At 46.0% G+C, this 21,083-nt stretch overlaps 1 protein-coding gene across 1 annotated transcript in view; it reads right to left on the reverse strand.

Annotated features, from left to right (window-relative positions):
• The window catches only part of SCUBE2 (signal peptide, CUB domain and EGF like domain containing 2), a 116,509-nt gene that overhangs the window by 94,115 nt on the left and 1,311 nt on the right, over positions 1-21,083 (reverse strand).

A 21,083-nucleotide genomic window follows, 5' to 3' on the forward strand; every position in this document is an offset into this window, starting at 1 on the left:
AGAACCACTCTATGACTACATTCACATGCAACGCTAAGCCACAGTTTGTTTAGCCAAAGTGTGGATTGTTTGAATGCCTTAAATCTATCCCAGCTGACTAACCATGGTTTACTTTCTGGCAACAAATCATGATGTGAAGCCATGGTTTGTTTTTGGCTTACAAATTATGGCTTGCTTTAACTATGGTTTGGCATTACATCCAAACCCAGCAGCCTTATATACCCATAGATTGTTTGGCTGCCCCACCGCAGATTCTTGCTAAGCTACAGAGACATGAGGCAAGAGCTGCTAGAATATGAAACTGCTCACAAGTCTCTGACTGGCCTTCACTTCCAATTCTGCCTAGGAAGAGGCTCTTTTCCCACAACCAACTGTCTCAGAAGCTGTTGTGGACCTATAAGGACTTCCAAGACATATAGTTGTTGGTATCTCAAGACTCACAGCAGACAGTGTATCGGGGCTTCAGGCTCACGCCAATTATTACAGTATTTAGATGCTTCTCCCAGGAGATGCACTAGCAAGGGTTCCACCACACTACTATCCAGTATTGGGAGAAAATGAATGGGGAATCAAGGAAATAACGCCCTTCTACAACAAGCTGACAATCATTCTCCTGGACAGGAGAGATGTGATCGCAGGCTATAATTCAGGAAGTTGCATCAGTGCTCCCAAATAATGTCAGCAGCATCAGCGGTTACCTAACTCTGAAGCAATGTCTAGGCAAAACTCGCAATAGGAACATCTGCCCAAGGTAGACACACTCAGGATCGTATCCAATGTAGCACTAAGGAAGTGTCCCATCACCAAAGATTTCCTCTAGCACAACAGAACTTCCCTCCCCTCTTCTCTTCCTGTGTGCCCTTTAAATCTGTTCTATAAGTTACCCCAACCCTCCATAGCAGATTTGGGGAGGGTGCAGGGCACACACTGGGGGAGCAGAAAGGGAATCCTGTTGCTCTAGCAGTAACCGTGTGTGTTAATTTAATATCTCCCCAAATCTTCTACTTCAGGAATTTTTGGGCAGGAACAGGCAGCAATTCTTCAAGGGCCACATTGACAAAGCCTGTTCTTCAAATGGCACTGGCAGCAGCTCTTTCCAAACTCACAAGCAAGCTGCCAACTTGCCTCTACATCTCTAGAAAAAAAATCAGCACTCTTAGACTGGAGTGAACTCCCTCCATCCTCATTGCAAGGACTTTTTATGTCCTAGCTGTTCTATGTCAGAGCAAAGTCAACACAGTAACTTGGACTTACTGCTCATATGAATCTAACCAGTCAGTAGTCTACACCTGCTCCTCTGTCCACAGGTTTCTAAAGTTGTCCTTCTGAGGCATGGGAACTCTTGGTGTTCTTGAAATTCAATCTCTGCCTCATCAAGCCAGCAGTTGCAGGAATCCAACCACCTTCATAAATGATGGCAGATGATCAAGAACTGTGCTTCTGGAGATACCAAAACAATTCTCAGGAGGCAGTGGGAGCTTCTCGCAGACCATACCCAAAGCCTTCAGGGATTCCACTGAAGTTGTGCATCAACAATGGAACAATCATCAAAGACACCATGGATGACCAGCATTAAACTCACCAGGTCTATGCAGAGATGGATTCTCATGAGAAAATAGGCAGTCTGACTATTAGTGCTAGAGGTGGAGGAATGGAAAGACCCTCAATTCAGTGACTTTTGTCAAGCAACCTTTAATCAAGTGGCAAAAGAGATTCCTCCAGTAGCGCAAAGGCAGAACACCATGATGTTCAGAGCTATACCCATGAAGAAAGGACTAACGCTGACCATCTACAAGTGAACTTCAACACTGGCTACTTGCATCTCAGCATCAATTTTGGGGTAGGTAAGCTAAGAGCTTGTTAATTTTTTCAGGAGGCAGTTTGTGCTCTGAAAGAGCTATACCTTACAGACATGATAAAAGTTGGGGATGAAACCACCAAGGCATACAAGGCTTTCGGGGCTTTAGATAAAGATTCCTCCCACATCCACATTTTAGCCAAGGATGCCACCCCAATTTCAGTGATCACGGGTAAACGGAAGTATAGCCATGGGGTGGTGGTGAAGTGCCATAGAAGACAAAGGCAAGGCTATCTATGCCTTGTTCCTCTCTCCCACTCCTCTAATGGATGGGTTCCTCATTGCTCATCTGCTGTGCCCACTGGCCTGTGTGTGTTGTTAATGCCAGATCGGTACACAATAAAACCACACTCATCCATGATTTGATTGTGGATGAAAGTGACAATTTGGTGTGCATTAGTTGAGACCCGGTGCCTGCAGGAGGAAGGGGACCACCACTGCCCAGGGAAGAAGAACATAAGAACATAAGAAGAGCCTGCTGGATCAGGCCAGTGGCCCATCTAGTCCAGCAACCTGTTCTCACAGTGGCCAACCAGGTGCCTGGGGGAAGCCCGCAAGCAGGACCCGAGTGCAAGAACACTCTCCCCTCCTGAGGCTTCCGGCAACTGGTTTTCAGAAGCATGCTGCCTCTGACTAGGGTGGCAGAGCACAGCCATCACAGCTAGTAGCCATTGATAGCCCTGTCCTCCATGAATTTGTCTAATCTTCTTTTAAAGCCATCCAAGCTGGTGGCCATTACTGCATCTTGTGGGAGCAAATTCCATAGTTTAACTATGCGCTGAGTAAAGAAGTACTTCCTTTTGTCTGTCCTGAATCTTCCAACATTCAGCTTCTTTGAATGTCCACGAGTTCTAGTCTTACAAAAGAGGGAGAAGAACTTTTCTCTATCCACTTTCTCAATGCCATGCATAATTTTATACACTTCTATCATGTCTCCTCTGACCCGCCTTTTCTCTAAACTAAAAAGCCCCAAATGCTGCAACCTTTCCTCGTAAGGGAGTCGCTCCATCCCCTTGATCATTCTGGTTGCCCTCTTCTGAACCTTTTCCAACTCTATAATATCCTTTTTGAGATGAGGCGACCAGAACTGTACACAGTATTCCAAATGCGGCCGCACCATAGATTTATACAACGGCATTATGATATTGGCTGTTTTATTTTCAATACCTTTCCTAATTATCGCTAGCATGGAATTTGCCTTTTTCACAGCTGCCGCACACTGGGTCGACATTTTCATTGTGCTGTCCGCTACAACCCCGAGGTCTCTCTCCTGGTCGGTCACCGCCAGTTCAGACCCCATGAGCGTATATGTGAAATTAAGATTTTTTGCTCCAATAGGCATAATTTTACACTTGTTTATATTGAATTGCATTTGCCATTTTTCCGCCCATTCACTCAGTTTGGAGAGGTCTTTTTGGAGCTCTTCGCAATCCTTCTTTGTTTTAACAACCCTGAACAATTTAGTGTCATCAGCAAACTTGGCCACTTCACTGCTCACTCCTAATTCTAGGTCATTAATGAACAAGTTGAAAAGTACAGGTCCCAATACTGATCCTTGAGGGACTCCACTTTCTACAGCCCTCCATTGGGAGAACTGTCCGTTTATTCCTACTCTCTGCTTCTTAACCAATTCCTTATCCACAAGAGGACCTCTCCTCTTATTCCATGACTGCTAAGCTTCCTCAGAAGTCTTTGGTGAGGTACCTTGTCAAACGCTTTTTGAAAGTCTAAGTACACTATGTCCACTGGATCACCTCTATCTATATGCTTGTTGACACTCTCAAAGAATTCTAGTAGGTTACTGAGACAGGACTTTCCCTTGCAGAAGCCATGCTGGCTCTGCTTCAGCAAGGCTTGTTCTTCTATGTGCTTAGTTAATCTAGCTTTAATCATACTTTCTACCAGTTTTCCAGGGACAGAAGTTAAGCTAACTGGCCTGTAATTTCCGGGATCCCCTCTGGACCCCTTTTTGAAGATTGGCGTTACATTTACCACTTTCCAGTCCTCAGGCACGGAGGAGGACCCGAGGGACAAGTTACATATTTTAGTTAGCAGATCAGCAATTTCACATTTGAGTTCTTTGAGAACTCTCGGGTGGATGCCATCCGGCCCCGGTGATTTGTCAGTTTTTATATTGTCCATTAAGCCTAGAACTTCCTCTCTTGTTACCACTATTTGTCTCAGTTCCTCAGAATCCCTTCCTGCAAATGTTAGTTCAGGTTCAGGGATCTGCCCTATATCTTCCACTGTGAAGACAGATGCAAAGAATTCATTTAGCTTCTCTGCAATCTCCTTATCGTTCTTTAGTACACCTTTGACTCCCTTATCATCCAAGGGTCCAATCGCCTCCCTAGATGGTCTCCTGCTTTGAATGTATTTATAGAATTTTTTGTTGTTGGTTTTTATGTTCTTAGCAATGTGCTCCTCAAATTCTTTTTTAGCATCCCTTATTGTCTTCTTGCATTTCTTTTGCCAGAGTTTGTGTTCTTTTTTATTTTCTTCATTCGGACAAGACTTCCATTTTCTGAAGGAAGACTTTTTGCCTCTAAGAGCTTCCTTGACTTTGCTCGTTAACCATGCTGGCATCTTCTTGGCCCTGGCGGTACCTTTTCTGATCTGCGGTATGCTCTCCAGTTGAGCTTCTAATATAGTGTTTTTAAACAACTTCCAAGCATTTTCGAGTGATGTGACCCTCTGGACTTTGTTTTTCAGCTTTCTTTTTACCAATCCCCTCATTTTTGTCAAGTTTCCTCTTTTGAAGTCAAATGTGACCGTGTTGGATTTTCTTGGCAATTGGCCAGTTACATGTATGTTTAATTTAATAGCACTGTGGTCACTGCTCACAATCGGTTCAACAACACTTACATCTCGCACCAGGTCCCGGTCCCCACTGAGGATTAAGTCCAGGGTTGCCGTCCCTCTGGTCGGTTCCATGACCAACTGGTCTAGGGAATAGTCATTTAGAATATTTAGAAACTTTGCTTCTTTGTCATGACTGGAACACATATGCAGCCAGTCTATGTCCGGGTAGTTGAAGTCACCCATTACTACCACATTTCCTAGTTTGGATGCTTCCTCAATTTCAGATCTCATCTCAAGGTCTCCCTGAGCATTTTGATCAGGGGGACGATAGATCGTTCCCAGTATTAAGTCCCTCCTGGGGCATGGTATCACCACCCACAACGATTCTGTGGAGGAGTCTGCCTCTTTTGGGGTTTCGAGCTTGCTGGATTCAATGCCTTCTTTCACGTATAGAGCCACTCCGCCACCAATACGTCCTTCCCTGTCCTTCCGATAGAGTTTATATCCAGAGATAACCGTATCCCACTGGTTTTCTCCATTCCACCAGGTCTCCGTTATGCTCACTATATCAATGCTCTCCTCTAAGACCAAGCACTCCATTTCTCCCATCTTGGTTCGGAGGCTCCTAGCATTAGCGTACAGGCACTTGTAAGCAGTGTCTCTCTTCAAGTGTCTTTGGCACTTGTGGTTTGACCTGTGGTAATTTTGCTCTTCTGAATTGATATCCTGTGCCCCTGCTCTCACAATGCCTACCTCTAGGCCTACCCCTTTTAAAATTTCATCATTTCTTTGGTTTTTATCCCAGGGGGGAGGTTTATTCCGAACCGGACCTTCCTCAGCTCCTGTCGGGTTTCCCCCCTCAGTCAGTTTAAAAGCTGCTCTGCTACCTTTTTAATTTTAAGTGCCAGCAGTCTGGTTCCATTCTGGTTCAAGTGGAGCCCGTCCCTTTTGTACAGGCCTGGCTTCTCCCAAAATGTTCCCCAGTGCCTAACAAATCCAAACCCTTCCACCCGACACCATTGTCTCATCCACGCATTGAGACTGCAAAGCTGGGCCTGTCTGGCTGGTCCTGTGCGTGGAACCGGTAGCATTTCAGAGAAAGCCACCTTGGAGGTCCTGGCTTTAAAGGATCCTACCTAGCAACCTAAATTTTGCTTCCAGGACCTCACGGCTGCATTTCCCCATGTCGTTGGTGCCAACGTGCACCACGACCACTGACTCCTCCCCAGCACTGTCTACCAAACTATCCAAACGACGGGCGTTATCCGCAACCTTCGCACCAGGCAGGCAAAACACCTTGTGGTCTACACGCCCATCACACACCCCACTGTCTATGTTCCTAATAATCGAATCACCCACTACAAGGATCCCTCCACCCCCTGGAGATATATCCTTGGCACGAGAGGATAGCTGCTCATCCCCCAAGGAATGGGTCCCTTCTAAGGGATCATTTCCGTCTTCCTCAGCTGGATGCTCTCCTTCCCCGAGACCATCGTTCTCCATGATAGCAGGAGAGCTATCATCGTTGGAGTAGGACACAGCTATAACGTCCCTGAAGGCCTCCTCCACACACCTCTCTGCCTCTCTCAGCTTTCCTAGGTCCGCCACCTTGGCCTCAAGAAAATGAAGTCGTTCCCGGAGAGCCAGGAGCTCATTGCACCGAGAGCACACCCACGACTTCTGTCCAACAGGCAGATAGTCGTACATGCTGCAGGCGGTGCAAAACACTGGAAAGCCCCCACACCCCTGCTGGCTTCTTACCTGCACAGTTTTGTTTAAGGTTTATTACGTCAATGGGTTGGAGACTGCGGTTTAGTTGAGGTTACAGAATGGATGGGCAGAGTGGGGGGCCCTGGCCTCCTCGCCCTGCTGCCGAACTTGCTCTGCTGCTTAACTTGCCTTGACGCTTTGTCAGCTGGGGCCTTGACACCTTGTTTACAGTGTCCCCTGAAGCTTTCCTGCTAGGGTGGTGTTGAACACTAGCTTTCTATAGGCTTCCTTCTTCTAGGATCTGTCTCCTAAGATATAGGTTCTTTCAGGATTTGGCTCCTAGCTCAGGGTGACCTTGGGCTGCCCTTATTACTTATTGCTCTGAGCTGTTTTACTTCAATTAAATAATGGAATAAATGGGAGCTACTTACCCTCTTTTCGCTCTGCTGCTTAACTCGCCTTGACGCTTCGTCAGCTGGGGCTCCCTCGAGCTCGTGGAGCAGGCTCCCTCGAGCTCGTGGAGCAGGCTCCCTCGAGCTCGTGGAGCAGGCTCCCTCGAGCTCGTGGAGCAGGCTCCCTCGAGCTCGTGGAGCAGGCTCCCTCGAGCTCGTGGAGCAGGCTCCCTCGAGCTCGTGGAGCAGGCTCCCTCGAGCTCGTGGAGCAGGCTCCCTCGAGCTCGTGGAGCAGGCTCCCTCGAGCTCGTGGAGCAGGCTCCCTCGAGCTCGTGGAGCAGGCTCCCTCGAGCTCGTGGAGCAGGCTCCCTCGAGCTCGTGGAGCAGGCTCCCTCGAGCTCGTGGAGCAGGCTCCCTCGAGCTCGTGGAGCAGGCTCCCTCGAGCTCGTGGAGCAGGCTCCCTCGAGCTCGTGGAGCAGGCTCCCTCGAGCTCGTGGAGCAGGCTCCCTCGAGCTCGTGGAGCAGGCTCCCTCGAGCTCGTGGAGCAGGCTCCCTCGAGCTCGTGGAGCAGGCTCCCTCGAGCTCGTGGAGCAGGCTCCCTCGAGCTCGTGGAGCAGGCTCCCTCGCTAGGGTGCTCTGACTTTATATGTGTGGCTGGTTCCTCCCAGCTACTGCTGCCAGCCAATGATGTGCTACTTGAGGCTGATGGCTCAACTATCAGCTGGGGCTTAACTCTTTAGGATTATCTCAGGCTTCCTTCCTTTGAAGGCAGGCTTCCTTCCTGAGCGAGGGGCGGGGCTGTTTAAGCTTTTGGCTGCTTTTAATCTAATCAAGGGGCTGCGCCTTCCAGGCAAGTCTTTTGTGTTTGTTGTTTTCCCACCTAGAACAGCCTGACCTTTCTTTAACCTAGGGAAACAGAGCTTGTGGTTGTGTTTCAGGAAGGCTAAAGCTGCCCTTTTTAGCAAGGACTGCGCGTGGCAAGGAGAGCCGTTTGCTGCTGCTGCTGCTGCTGTTTGCCTGCCTGCCTGCCTGCCTGCTTGCTTGCTGCTGCTGGGTTACCACCGCTGCCCTCTCCCTGTTGGACTTCTGCTCTGCAGGTTGTCATGCCTTGCAGGACCAGGCCCCCAGACAGCTGTTGCTGATGTCGTCCACCTGTCCCTTCCCTGGAGGAGATACATAAGCTACCTGGCTGGCTGATGTGGCTCCTGCTCTGCAGATTGCTTGGCTTTTTGTGGAACTTGCAGGTCTTGAGTCATGTGCCTGGGAGAGAGGACTCAGAGCCAAGTGGGGAGACTTGAGGGGGCCCCAATTAGTCTAGTCATGGGTAGAGGGAGATATGCCGTTGCGAGGAGGATTTCCCAGGTAAGGGGAATGTAGCCCAGGCAGTTAACGACTGTGCCTTGTTCCGGTCCTCCCCACACCCGCAGGTTTGTTGGTTGCCCTATTAGCCAGCTCTCAGACTTCCGGATGCTGCTCCTAAACGCCAGATCGGTGCATAATAAGATCTCCCTCATTCACGATTTAATTGTGGATAAGGCAGCCAATCTGGCATGTATAACCGAGACCTGGGTGGGTGAGCAGGGAGAAGTCAGTCTCTCCCAGCTATGCCCACCAGGGTAGACCTGAGGGTCGGGGAGGGGGGTTTGCAGTGGTCTATAGGAGCTCCATCTCCCTCTGCAAGCACCCTGTCCATGTGACTACTGGTCTGGAGTGTTTGCACCTTGTGTTGGGTCAGCGGGACAGACTGGGGATTCTGCTGATGTACCACCCACCCACTGCCCAACAGATTCCCTAGCTGAGCTGCCGAAGGTGGTTTCGGGTGTACTGTTGAGATCCCCCAGACTGTTGGTTCTGGGGGATGTCAACATCCATGCCGAGGCCACCTTATCCGGGGCAGCTCAGGATTTCATGATCTCCATGAAAACCATGGGACTGTCCCAATATGCCATTGGCCCAATATATGTAGCAGGACATACTCTAGACTTGATTTTTGCAACTGGAAATGGAGATGATGATCTGAAGGGGGGGGCTTACATCAGTCCCTCTGTCATGGACAGATCACTGCTTGCTGAAGTTTAGACTTACAGCGGCTTTTCCTCTCTGCAAGTGTGGGGGACCTATTAAGTTGGTCCACCCCCAGAGACTAATGGATCCGGATGGTTTCCAAAGGGCTCTGGGGAGTTTCCTTGCTGACAGGGCTGGCGCTCCTGTCAAAACCCTGGTTGAACTGTAGAATACAGAAATGACCCATTGACATGATTGCTCCTGAGCGCCCTCTCCTGTGTAGAGCTCGTACAGCTCCATGGTATACCCCAGAGCTGAGAGAGATGAAACAATATAGGAGACGGCTTGAGTGCAGATGGAGACGAACTCCTGGTGGATGCAATTACACGCTAAGTGCCTATGGTAAGCTGTATTTGGGGCAGTGAGGGCAGCAAAAAAAATAATACTTTGCTGCCACTATCAAATCATCAATCTGCCGCCCAGCGGAGCTCTTCAGAATTGTCTGGGGGCTATTACACTCTGGCCCCAGGGACATGGTAGAACCATCTGAGGACCACTGTAATGAATTTGCTAGGCACTTCCAGGATAAAATCTTTAGCATCCGCCAGGACTTAGACTCCCGTGTTATAGCAGGTGAATCAAGTGAGGTATCCAGAGCCCAGCGTTGTCCCGATTCCTTGGATGAGTTTCAGTTGGTACAGCTTGAGGATGTTGACAAGGTGCTTGGACAGGTTCATGCAACCACTTCTGTGATGGATCCTTGCCCTTCTTGGCTAATAAAAGCTAGCATGGATGGAATAGCTGGCTGGGCCAGGGAAGTGATTAATGCGTCTCTGTGAGAGGGAGTGGTCCCTGGCTGCCTGAAAGAGGCAGTAGTGAGACCACTCCTGAAGAGACCCTCCTAGGACCCAGAAAATTTTAATAACTATAGGCCAGTGGAAAATGTTCCATTCCTTGGCAAGGTCCTTGAACGAGTGGTTGCAGGATAGCTCCAGACACTCTTGGATGAGACCGATTATCTGGATCCATTTCAGTCGGGTTTCAGGCCTGGTTTTGGCATGGAAACAGCCTTGGTCGCCCTGTATGATGACCTCTGTCGGAAGAGAGACAGGGGGAGTGTGACTCTGTTGATTCTCCTTGATATCTCAGCGCCTTTCAATACCATCAACCATGGTATCCTTCTGAGTTGGGAGTGGGACTGCATGGCGGTGGTTCCGCTCCTACTGGGCGGGTCAGCTCCAGGTGGTTGTGCTTTGGGAACATTGGTTGGCACCCTGGACTCTCCAGTTTGGGGTTCCGCAGGGGTCAGTTCTGTCCCCTATGCTGTTCAACACCTACATGAAACAGTCGGGTGCGGTCATCCGGAGTTAGTGCATTGCCATCAGTATACTGATGACATGCAGCTCTATTTCCCCTTTTCATCTTCTTCAGGCGAGGCTGTCAATGTGCTGAACCAGTGCCTGGCTGTGACAGTGGACTGGATGAGGGCTAATAAACTGAGGCTCAATCCAGACAAGACTGAGATGCTGCTAGTGGGTGGTTCTTCTGACCAGATGGTGGATGTCCAACCTGTCCTGGATAGGGTTGCACTCCCCCTGAAGAAGCAGGTCCATAGCTTGGGGGTTCTCCTAGAACCATCTCTGTCACTTGAGGCTCAGGTAGCCTCGGTGGCACGGAGTGCCTTCTACCAACTTTGGTTGGTGGTCCAGCTATCTGGACAGGGATAACCTGGCTTCAGTTGTCCATGCTCTGGTAACCTCCAAGTTAGATTACTGCAATGCACTCTATGTGGGGCTGCCTTTGAAGACGGTTCAGAAACTGCAGTTTGTGCAAAATACAGCAGCCAGATTGGTAACAGGGACCAGAAGGTCCAAACATATAAAACCGATTCTGGCCCACTTGCATTGGCTGCCTGTATGTTTAGTCCTGAGTGATTTCAATGTCCATGCTGAGGCTGCCTCTAGTGTTCCGGCTCGGGACTTCATGGCCTCCTTGACGACCATGGGGCTGTCTCAAGTTCTCACTGGCCTGATACATAGGGCAGGGCATACCCTCGACTTGGTTTTTGCTCCAGATGGAGGAAGGGGTGGTCTGGAGATAGGGGGTGGTGGATGTCATCCATTGTCATGGTCAGACCACTTCCTGCTGAAGTTTAGACTTATGGCTCTGATCCTCACCTGCAGGGGTGATGGACAGATTAAGATGGTCCACCCCCAGAGACAAATGGAAACCACAGGATTCCTGAATGCCCTTGGGGGAGTTTCCAGTAGATAGAGCAGGTGACCCTGTTGAAGCCCTTGTCATGCTGTGCAACAGAGAGGCGCGTCGGGCTCTTGACACGGTTGCCCCCGAGTGCCCTCTCCAGCATTGTTGAGCCCGGTTTGCATCTTGTTACACCAGTGAGTTAAGGGGAATGAAACAGGCTGGACGATGGCTAGAGCACAAGTGTTGAAAGATGTGCTGTGAGGCTGATTGGGCACGAGTAAAATATCATAACCTTGCCTACTGTGGGGCAGCGAGGGCAGTGATGAAGGACCACTTCTCTGCATACATCGCATCCACAAGTAGTTGTCCAGTGGAGCTTTTCCGTATTGTGAGGGATCTGTTGACATCAACTCCAGGAAATGGAATTTTAGATCCTTTGGAGGCCAACTGTGAATTGTTTGCAGGACACTCTGAGGGTAAAGTTGCTTGCCCCCATAGCAGTCTTGATGCCCCATCCACATCTACTGTAGTCCCCAGTGAGGTGTCCTGTGCAACGTCTGCTGCAACTTCTTGGGAACGGTTTCATTTGATGGGGCCTGATGACATAGACACGGTGCTTGCGATGATGAGGCCAGCAACGTGTCCTTTTGACCCTTGCCCTTCTTGACTTATTAAAGCTTGACCGAGTGGATCCAGGGTGTGGTCATCACATCACTGTGGGAGGGAGTGGTTCCAGACGCCCTGAAAGAGGCGGTGATCTGACCACTCCTGAAAAAGCTCACCCTGGACCCATTGGTCTGTGACAATTACTGACCGGTCGCAAATACCCCCTTCTTAGGGAAGGTGATTGAGAGGGTTGTGACATAGCAATTGCAAGTACTCTTGGATGAAACAGGTTATCTTGACCCATTCCAGTCTGGGTTCAGGCCTGGTTATGGGACTGAATCGGCCTTTGTTGCCCTGATGGACAACCTTTATTGGGAGAAGGACAGGGGGAGTGCGACCCTGTTACTCTGACTTGATCTCTCAGCAGCTTTTGATATTGTTGACCATGGTATCCTTCTGGGCCAACTTCGTGAGATGAGTATCGGAGGCGCTGTTTTATTGTGGTTCTGATCCTATCTCCAAGGCCATTTTCAGAAAATAGCACTGGGTGATTGGCTTTCGGTCCCCTGGCAGTTGTTCTGTGGGGTGCCACAAGGTACCATCGCATCCCCCACGCTGTTTAACATCTATATGAAGCTCTTGGGAGCGGTCATCAGGACATTTGGGGTGAGGTGTCAACAGTACACGGATGATACCCAGCTCTATTTCTCTGTAACATCTGAACTGGGAGAGGCCGTGCAAGCCCTGGACTCGGTGGTGGGCTGGATGAGGGCCAATAAACTGAGTCTGAATCCTAGCAAGACAGAGCTGCTGTGGGTTGGTGGTTCCTGAGTTCAGATAATTGGTCAGTTGCCTGCTTTGGATGGGGTCGTACTCCCTCTGAAAGAGCAGGTCTGTAGTCTGGGGGTGCTCCTGGATCCATCTTTGTCACTAGAGGCCCAGGTGACCTCAGTGGCTAGGAGTGCCTTTTATCAGCTTCGGCTGGTGAGAGAGCTGCAGCCATTTCTAGACTGGGATAGTCTGACCACTGTTGTCCATGCACTGGTAATCTCCAGGCTGGATTACTGTAATGCGTTCTATGTTGGGCTGTCCTTGAGGTTGGTCCGGAAGTGCAGCTGGTGCAAAATACGGTGGCGAGACTGCTCACTGGGGCAGGGTATCAGCAACATGTCACCCCGTTACTGAAAGAACTGCACTGGCTGCCCATTTGCTACCAGGCCAAGTTCAAGGTTCTAGTTTTGATGTACAAAGCCCTATACAGCTTGGGACCAGGATACCTGAAAGATCGTCTTATCCCTTGTATACCCAGCCAATCACTGCGCTCTGCAGGTGAGGGCCTCCTGCAGATACCATCTTACCAGGAGGTCCGTTCTGCACAACATAGGAAACAGAGCATTAGTGTGGCAGCATCTACCTTGTGGAATTCCCTACCCTCAAATATTAGACAGGCGCCATCTCTGTTATCTTTTTGGTGCCTATTGAAGACCTTCCTCTTTCAACAAGCCTTTTAAGCTGAGACCTTATCCCAGTCTCTGTAGGGATCCCATGCATCTATGTTGGAATTGCTTTTTAATATCTTTTTTAAACATTTTTAAACAACATACTGTTTTTTACCTTTTTTAAGATGTCTTCAAAGCTTTTAAAAAAATGTTTTTAAAGATGTTTTGTTTTAATGTATTTTAAAGTCTGTTTTTATGATGTTTTAAAGTGTTTTTAGTGCTTTTGTTTGCCACCCTAGGCTCCTGCTGGGAGGAAGGGCGGGATATAATTCAAATAATAAATAAATAATGACCATGGCCTGAAGTGCAACAGAAAATTCTTCTACAGCTCAGTTCTGCAGGCCACTGTAAATGCACAGGAGAAGCTATAATATGACCATCATATGGGCATCTCCCCTGGCTGATTGACTAGAGGATGGTACTTTCTTCTCTGGCCCACCAGCATTGGTCAAGGATGTTCTGGTGATCCTCTCATCTTTATGGACTAGGCTTTTGCATTGCAAACCTGCCTCATGGAGAGATATTTATAACAACTTCAACTATTCTCATAGTGGGGTGAGAGGGCTGGTGGAAAGGGTCTTTGGGCAACTAAAATAGAGGTGCTGCTTGCTGTACACATTGCTGGATACCAAGGAAGACCTTGCAGTTGACAGAATTGTGATGTGCTGCATCCTGCACAACATCTGTGAGATGAGGGGAGATGTTTTCATGGAAGAGCACTCACACAAACCCAGCTCTTGTCTGCAGACACAAGTCATCAGAAGTGCCACTGGACAGTTCACTTGAGTTGATTATCCACACTTCCTCCATTGCCCATGACCCTACTGACTTCTTTTGTGTACCTTGCAGTTCACTTCCCTAAAGACACTCCCCTCAGGCATGATGGTGACCCTGTCCCATCCTACCACCTCAACTTTTAAATTATTAGGGAAGTTTCTGCTTTCATCTGCTATTCTACTTAACTGCTAACCAGTAAAATGTATTGATGAATCTAAACTTGTGCCTTTACTGGATGCAGGTGAAAAGGGAAAAGCTGGAGGTGGATTTCTGTTCTGTTCTGGCAAGAGCTTTAATTATCTCCAGATGGTATGGCTTGTTCAGGAAGGGAAGGTTGGTGGCAGAAAGGGTAAAGTGCAGTCTTATTTCTACATTTCAGTTAGTAGTGATGGAAAACTCCTGTCCAATGTGGAATTGTTGGAAACTTGAAGGTTTTTCTTGCAAACAATGGGGGGATTGTTTGCAAGTTTGAGATTTCTCTTGGCCCCCAAGCAGGGTGTGAGCATGCACTGGAAAACTATTATTCTGTCCCTTCAATTCCACAGATTAATAAATTTGGGTAGTATTTCATTTCTTTCTTTTTTTAAAAAAACCCATTAATAAAGGACAATTTCCGCAACAACATGCAGTACAATCATTTGGTTACCTTCACAAAAGCCCAAACCCATCTCACTATATCCTCTCTTAAACATTTTTCATCTCTGTGAAGAAACACTGACTTTTTTTCCTTAATGTTCCAGGAGGGATTCCAAAGGAACATCAACCCTGAGTTAACGTAGAGGTCAGTCCACAATGTGCAATGGGATGATGGAGGTGCCAAGTTGTTCAAAGAACGGTTAACAAAGGTTATAAAGCAGTTCCATTGCATGTAAATGTTATTTGTATATTTAGATGCCTTCAGTAACTTTCTCAATTTCACTTTTCTTTTTTAAAAAAGGGGTATGTTGGCTGTAGTCAGTCCTGGTGTGAAAAACCCCTGTCATTCCACTAGGGTGGCAGGAAAGGATTACAGAGCTGTGGTATTGAGAACACATTTGGATGTCTATCATGTGTGTGTGTGTGGGGGGGGGAGAGAGATGAAATCTGGTTTGGCTCAGGCTTCCAAGAGTTTTTGCCAAGAGTAGGCAAAAAACATTTGAGGAATTTCTCCACCCCATTTGTGTAGCCAGCCAATGGTAATGGAGCTGGTAACAAGGTAAGCCAATACCACTACTTGGCACCACAATGACATTCAGGATATCAGGCAGTTGGTAAAAATTAGGTGGATTAAAAACAAACATTTGGCAAAACAAACCACAGTTTATTTGCTTGCCTGTGAAACTCTTTGTGGTATATTCAACAAACTGCAGTTAAAACAAACCATGACTTAGTCTTAAATGAGAACACAACATATATGCTGAGGCAGCACGAAGGATAAGCAATTGTGCTGAAGCCATTGGAGGCAATCTCTCCAAGACTGTATAGGCTATGTAGAGTCTCCCTGCCCCATATAGGTTGCCACTAAAGCAGCTTTATTTATGGTACCTATGGTAAATATATCAGCAAGCAAGCAATTATCTGCAGTAAGTAGATTTAATCTAATTGAAATGAGAATTAGAAAAGATTAAGGAACTGGTTGCCCAAACATGTCACCTGGTGCCCTCAAATCTATTCTTCAGCCATGTACTTCAGTGCACTAAAACTTGAGCCTGGCATCTAGGAATATGATATAGCAATATCCCATACTTCTGTGAGTCTGCCTGCCCATCTCCTTGCCTAAACCACCTAACCAGGAGAAAAACGCCATCCCAAAGCCAAAAGAGAGAGAGGGAGAGTTATCACATTCAAGCAAACTACAGCATTTCACCTGCGAAACATCAGAAAATGTGATTGGCGGTGGGAGAAGCAATCCTAACAAAATGAGCATTTAGGGTGGTCAGACACATTAAACTTTTACTTTTCATTAAACAGATGCTTATTCAATGTTGTGTGTTTTTTGAATTTTTCCAAAATTAGCTTTTACACTGAAAACAAAAGTCATATCTGTATGAAGCACCACTCAAGCACAGTCAGCAGTCATCTTTCCAAAAACAACATACATGGCATGTCCACAGCTAAAAGATCCAGGCAGAAATTTCAGTGCAGGACAGTTAGGAAAATTACAACTTAGAAGGTGCACAGCTCCTGGAAAAGAAAAAAATGTGTACATTGGCAGCTGAAAATTGTGAGGATGCGTGAAACTGTGGAAAGAAAAAACGTGTTGTTGTTGTAGTTATGTGCCTTCAAGTCCATTACGACTTATGGCGACCCTATGAATCAGTGACCTCCAAGAGCATCTGTCATGAACCATCCTGTTCAGATCTTTTAAGTTCAGTTCTGTGGCTTCCTTTAACACCCAGTGCTGCACCTAACTTTTACAATATTTCTTTTTGGGGACAAAAATACCTCTTTTGAAATATAGATTATTGTGTTAAGATCAAAGAAGATGGCTACCAGGTAGCTGGTCTTCAATGGGAGCACCCTAGTTGAAGAATGCACTCCACAGGGAAGAGCTGCTCCACGAGCTAGAGGGAGCATCAAGGCACGTTAAGCAGCAGAGCAAGAAGAGGATACACCCATTTATTTAATTGTTTAATTATAACAGCTCAGATTCAGCCCCAGCTGACAAATTGAGTTAAGCAGCAGAGTTTGGCAGCAGGTTAAGACCAGCGCACCCCACTTGGCCCGTCTGTTCCTTGACCTAAAGAAAACCTAAGCTTTCAATAAAAACTCAATGAACTACAAAAACAATTAACCAGATAGGAAGCCAGCAGGGGTGTGGGGGCTTTCCAGTGTTTTGCACTGTCTAACATGTACAACTATCTGCCTGTTGGACAGAAGTCGTGGGTGTGCCCTTGGTGCAATGAGCTCCTGGCTCTCCAGGAACGTTTGTTTCCTTGAGGCCGAGGTGGCTGACCTGGAGAAGCTGAGAGAGGCAGAGAGGTTTGTGGACAAGGCCTTCAGGGACATTACAGCTGTGTCCCACTCCCAGGATTATAGCTCTATCATGAAGAATGAGGGCCTTGTGGAAGGACAGCATCTAGGGAAACAGCCCCTTAGCAGGGACCCATTCCTTGGGGGATGAGCAGATATCCTCTCATGCCAAGTCTACTTCTCCACAAGTAGAGGGATCCTAATAGTGATTCAATCATCAGGAACATAGATAGTGGGGTGAGCGATGGGGGGCGGAACCACAAGGTGATTTGCCTGCCTGGCAAGAAGGTTGTTTCACATAGCCTGGTAGATAGTGCTGGGGAGAAGTTAATGGACGCAGTACACTCTGGCACCAACGACATGGGACAGTGTAGTTGTGAGGTCCTGGAAGCCAAATTTAGGTTGCTAAGTAGGAGGCTGAAAGCCAAAACCTCCAAGGTAGCTTTCTCTGAAATTCTACCAGTTCCACATGCAAGGCCAGCTAGATAGGCATAGCTTTGCAGTCTTAATGCGTGGATGAGGGGAGACACTGTATATAAGTGTTAATAGCTAATGCTAGAAGCCTCTGAGCCAAGGTGGGAGAAATTGAGTGCTTGGTCTTAGAAGACAGCATTAATATAGTGAGCATAACTGAAACCTGGTGGAACAGAGAAAACCAGTGGGACAGTTACTCCTGGATATCAACTGTACCGGAAGGACATAACTGAAACCTTGTGGAATGGGGAAAACCAGTGGGACACAGTTTCTCCCGGATATAAACTGTACCAGAAGGACAGGGAAAGACATACTGGAGGTGGTGTCACTCTATACATGAAATAGGGCATCAAATCCAGCAAGCTAGAAACCCCAAAAGAGGCAGACTCCTCCACAGAATCATTGTGGGTGTGGTGATACCAGGCCTCAAGAGTAATTTAGTACTGGAGACATTCTATTGTCCCTCTGTTCAAAATGCTGAGGGAGATCTTGAGATGAAAAATTAAATCAAGGAAGCATCCCAACTAGGAAATATAGTAATGGAAGACTCAACTACCCTGACATAGACTGGCTATGTACCAGTCACAACAAAGTGGTAAAATTCCTAGATACCCTAAATGACTGTGTCCTTGAACAGTTGGCCATGGAACAGACTAGAGCAGCGGTGATCCTAAATTTAATCGTAAGTGGCACCCAGGATCTGGTGCGAGATATAAGTGCTGATGAACAGATTGGCAGTAGTGACCATAGTGCTATTAAACTGAACAAACATGTGAATGGTTTCCAAGAAAATCCAATACGGTCACATTTGAATTCAAAAAAGGAAACTTCCCAAAAATGCTTTTTAACTTGTTCATAAATGATCTAGCGTTAGCGGAGAGTAGTAAGGTGGCCAAGTTTGCTGAGGATACTAAATTGTTCAGGGTCCCTAAAACAAAATGTGAAGAGCTCTAAAAGTACTTTTCCAAACTGAGTAAATGGGCAGTAAAATGTTAAGTGGAATTTAATGTGAACAAATGTAAAGTGATGCATGTTGGGGCAAAAAATCTTTATTTCACATATACAATCCTGAGGTCTGAACTGGCAATGATTGACCAGGAACAAGAGCTTGGGGTTGTAGTGGATAGCTCAATGAAGATGTTGATCCAGTGTGCGGGAGCTGTGAAAAAGGCAAATTTGATGCTAAAGATCATTAGGAAATGTATTGAAAATAAAACTGCTAACATCATAATGCTATTGTACAAATCTATGGTGCTACTGCATTTGAAATACTTTGTACAATTTTGGTCGTCTTACCTCAAAAATGATACTGTAGAGTTGGAAAAGGTTCAAAAAAAGGCAACCAAGATGATCTAGGGTGGTGGAGAGACTACCCTATGAGGAAAGGTTGCAGCATTTGTGAGGCTTGTTAGGTTAGAGAAAAGATGAGTAAGAGGTGACATGACAGAAGTTTATAAAATTATGCATGGCATGGAGAGAGTGGATAGAGAAAAGTTTTTCTCCATCTGTCATAACACTAGAACTCGTGGACATCCAGTGAAGCTGAATGCTAGAAGATTCAGGACAGACAGCAAACTTCACTTAGTTATGGAACTCACTCCCAGAGGAGGCAGTGATGGCCACCAACTTGGAGGGCTTTAAAGGAGGATTAGACAAATTCATGGAGGATAAGGGTATCCAAGGCTACTAGCCATGATGGCTATGCTCTGCCTCCACAATTGGAGACGGTATGCTTCTGAATACCAGTTGCTGGAAACCACGGGGGGGGGAGAGTGCTCTTGCACTAAGGTCCTGCTTGCAGGCTTCCCATGGGCCATTGTGAGAAGAGGATACTGGACTAGATGGGCAACTGGCCTTATCCAGCAGCTCTTCTTAATGTTCTTATGAGGTCTGCCTGGTTCCTTCTTTGTTTTCCTTTCAGTACTCGTAAAGACCTTTTTCCCAATCCTTTCATACTTAATTTTAGCCCTGATGGCTCTTCATGGCTCTTACGTTATTTGTAATTGTTTTGCTTGTATTTCATTTTATAGATGTCACCTGGGGAATTTCTAGGGCAGTACAATAAAATAAATAAGTAAAATCAGTTGCTCTTCTTTAAATAAATGGTGCTCTCTTGTTTTGAACAGTACCAGTCCTGTAATGCTCCAGATTATTCTTAAGCACTGTTCTTGCAGGCATGCTGAGAATGCCCCAAATTTCAAGGTGTGCAAAAATACATTCTTTTTCATTTTTATGCCACCAAGTGTGCTGTATATTTATACAATTATGCAATTATAATCTAATGTCACACACAGCAGTTTCAAATCAACATAGACAAAAATGTCAAGAAGAGTCTCAAAAAGCTAAAAATAGCTTATTTTAGCTATTTTGCTGAAAACAAATATGAAAACTGAGTGAGTAGTTATGGCTCAGCCCAAGTAGTACCTGGCAGGAAAAAAGCACAACCCAGTGAACTTCTGAAAATCACAGAAAAGGGGGTTGAAAGACTAAAGGCACTGTTGTAAAAAAGAAAGCTTAGAAAGAAAGAACACAAATGTATAGCCAAATTAGCAAAAGAGACTGTCCTCTTGGATACAACTGTAAAATTCCGAGCATTTCATCACTTGATTACTTTAAAAAGATTATGCCGGTGACCCACAGCATGCATTCAGTTGCAAACTGAACATTAGTGAAGTCACCTCATGATCAGTTCATCAAATATTGAATTCAACTCAGTTTACAACATGTCAATTTGGTCAACTGAATTTGTCCTACAACTGTCACTGAGGTCTTAGCAAGAGCAGAAAAAAATTGGATCTATATAAAACTGGTGAGCAAGAGAGGGTGAAAGAGGGAGCAAGAAAGGCTAGTGAGAAACAATATAGTCTGTATATATAGCATGTGCACAATCTGAAAACACCGTTATATCAAATAAAAAACATTCTCCATACATCATAGACCCTGACAGTCCTCAATATACTGACTTTATTTAAGTTACCAAAATTTACTTGGAAATATTTTTCCTTTAAATCCATAAGGCCTATTTCCAAGTGAATGTGTTTAGGATCAGCATTTCATTCTGCTAAAAAAAGAACTTGAACCAATATTGCTAGCATAAAGCGGGCAGAAGCATCTTATTTTATTCAACTTTCATCACTAAATGTACCTATCATAGGCTATAGCCACCACAGAAACAAGTACTACTGCATGTTTCATTTCAATCTACAACATAAGGTATTATTTTAAAATCGCATTTCACATATGGTGACTTAGAAACAACAACTTTGCAATCTCCATTTGCAAAGAGCAGGCATGAAATACCATAACGAGTATAATAAATGCAACAAATGTAAATCTGCAGTTATTCTATTTGGTAATACCTTCTTTGCTATGAAATGTATTCATAGTAAAAACAAACAAAAACCCTCAAGAAAATACAGCAGGCTTAAAGTATGGCAGTGGCAAAAGTGTATAATAATATTTAAATTTCATATTCAATTAAATTAGATCCATATCAACATATTTTCATTTTTTTGTTTCATTATATGTTTTACTACCGCTATTTACTTTCTAATAGTGGGAAAACATTAAAAAACATTTATCCCATAAAGACCAACATTGTATATTATAATCCATGTTATAAATCAGCTAAAGCTAATCATTATCCCAGTTAAAAGCTATCCCATCTATTTGTAAAACACCAGATGTACTTTATGTATTGCACTGCCTTGTTTGACGCACACTGATAATTCAGTTCTAAAAACTACTCTGAGAACCTTTGGATGCATTAATTTAGCAGCCCTATATGCCTACTCGTAAATAAGC

This window comes from Rhineura floridana, chromosome 2 (genome assembly GCF_030035675.1).
Source record: "Rhineura floridana isolate rRhiFlo1 chromosome 2, rRhiFlo1.hap2, whole genome shotgun sequence".
NCBI classification, from domain to species: domain Eukaryota; kingdom Metazoa; phylum Chordata; class Lepidosauria; order Squamata; family Rhineuridae; genus Rhineura; species Rhineura floridana.